At 32.9% G+C, this 2500-nt stretch overlaps 1 protein-coding gene across 2 annotated transcripts in view; it reads left to right on the top strand.

The window, feature by feature from the left end:
• Positions 1-2500, top strand: part of LOC135114962 (hemicentin-2-like) — a 96083-nt gene that overhangs the window by 67785 nt on the left and 25798 nt on the right. The gene's annotated exons all lie outside the window — the stretch shown is intronic.

Genomic DNA, 2500 nt, shown 5'->3' on the forward strand with positions numbered 1-2500 from the left:
ATACGTGTATTTTCCGGTTGAATATTTTCCCTTTCTGTACATTTCGCCCTCCAGACACTTTCCCCTTCTCTTTATTCAACCAGAAGACTAACCCAGCCTAACTCCAACCAAAAACAGCAGCAGTACTTTAAGTTTGTGCCTTGCCATAACAACCCTGTTCAATAACATCCAAGTGGAAAAATGCTCACAAGATAATTTTTCTAAGTGGAATCTGTGAGGGGAAAATGTCAAAGGGAAATTTCTCTAGAGCGGAATGTGGCTTGGGAGAATTTATGAGGGGGAAAAATGACAGGGTAGTATATTGTTCAGTCGTGGGATGTGACCGTGGTTCGTCCCCGTTTCCTTCAGAATCACGTGAGGTCAGAGGTCAGAGTGGAGTAGTCAAGGGTTTTATGTAATGTCAAGCCTGTGTCTTTGAGGGGCTTATTGAAGGTCAAAGTTCACGTGGACTTGTGTTGCTTTGTTAGTTCAGTGAGAGGATAGAGGTTAGACTGGTTTAGTTCAAGTTATTAGCATCACCATCATCATTATCATTGTTACTACTACTACTACTACTACTACTACTACTCCTAATAATAATAATAATAATTTTGAATATTAATAATAATAATAATAATAATAATAATAATAATAATAATAATAATAATAATAATAATAATAGTAATCTCAGCATAACTTTTACTACAGCTGTTATCATCATCAACATCATTATAGTCACTGTTATTCATTCATCACTGGTACTTCATCATTATCATTTTCTTGAGTTAAATTTCCCATTTCGTTGGAGCCGCAGCGCCTCCTCTCGTGTTTTCACCACTATGTGTTATACATTTTACCTTCAGATCGCTTAAAACTTTAGCAAAAGCTTTCCAGTTTAATCTCAAGTATTTTTCCGAGAAGCTTAAAATTCTGCTTCATTAAAAGATTTACGCTGAGTTTACACCGAAATACTTCCTTGCTTGCCTTGTAAACCGTATTTTATTATCCTTCTTTTCCTCGTGTTTCTCTTTCCCTTTTCACTTTGTCCTCCTGTTTTTCTTCTCATTAAAAAAAAAGGTTTAATTATAACTTATAATTGATAAGATATTTTTTGGAATAAACTTTTGTGACATTTTTCTTTATATTATATATATATATATATATATATATATATATATATATATATATATATATATATATATATATATATATATATATATATATATATATATATATATATATATATATATATATATATATATATATATATATATACATATATATATATATATATATATATATATATATATATATATATATATATATATATATATATATATATATATATATATATATATATATATATATATAAGTTTATAAACCTAAGATGAAACTTGATGCTTACTTTGATGAGATTCAGGAGAGTTTGTGTTCTATAGTGTTGCGTGGCCATGTGCTGCTGTGCTGCTGTAGTGGTCAGCAACACATCTGCATACTGCCGTCCAGTGTTCATGTTCTCTTTACGTTCTACTATTCTCTTCGCATTCTAAAAGTGCTTTTAGTGTCACTTTTTGCTCTTCCACCCGTGTGACGCCTTGTGTTCTAATAAGCGTTCTGTAGTGCATGTGCATCTGGCTGTCTAAATGTTCTGTTAGTGTCTCAGTCTTCGCATGTGTCCTGTAGCGTCTTTGTGCCTTTGTATTTATCATGTAATATGTATGTACCTAAGTGTTTTGAAGTGTCTGCCTTTGTATATTTTTATGGTGTTCATGTGTGTGTGTGTGTGTGTGTGTGTGTGTGTGTGTGTGTGTGTGTGTGTGTGTGTTTATGCAGGAGAGACACTGACGAAGGGCAACAAAAATAAAAAAATAAAAATGCCCACTGGAATGCCATAAAAGGGTCAAAGCAGTAGTCAAAAACTGATGGATGGATGGTGTGTGTGTGTGTGTGTGTGTGTGTGTGTGTGTGTGTGTGTGTGTGTGTGTGTGTGCGTTCCGTAGTGTCTCTGTGCCTTTCTAAATGTTCTGGCGTGTCTCTTTGCCTTTCTAAGTGTTATGTAGTGTTCACCTTTCTTTTTAAGTGTTAATATTGTGTTCATTTGCCTTTTTTAGGTGTTGTATAGTGTTCGTCTTTCTTTCTATGTGTTCTGTAATGTTCATCTTTTTATTAGTGCTCTGTAGTGTCCATTTGCCTCTCCAATTGTTTTGCTGTGTTTCGTAATTATTTATGTTTATTTCTTTGCCTTTCCAGATGTTTTGTTTGTGTTACTCTAATGACTGTGTTGCTTCCATTGCTCATCTCCTGTCCTGCTTTGTGATGTCCTTGTGTGTTGCGTGTGTCCTTGTCCTGAAGAAACATTCATCAGAGAAAACTTTGATTTTTGGACAGGAAGAGCTTCACCCCTTATCCCTCTCACTCACGTGTATAATACTAATGATAATAATAATAATAATAATAGTAATAATAATAATAGTAATAATAATAATAATAGTAATAATAATAATAATAATAATAATAATAA

This window comes from Scylla paramamosain, chromosome 28 (genome assembly GCF_035594125.1).
Source record: "Scylla paramamosain isolate STU-SP2022 chromosome 28, ASM3559412v1, whole genome shotgun sequence".
In the NCBI taxonomy this organism is placed as follows: Eukaryota; Metazoa; Arthropoda; class Malacostraca; order Decapoda; family Portunidae; genus Scylla; species Scylla paramamosain.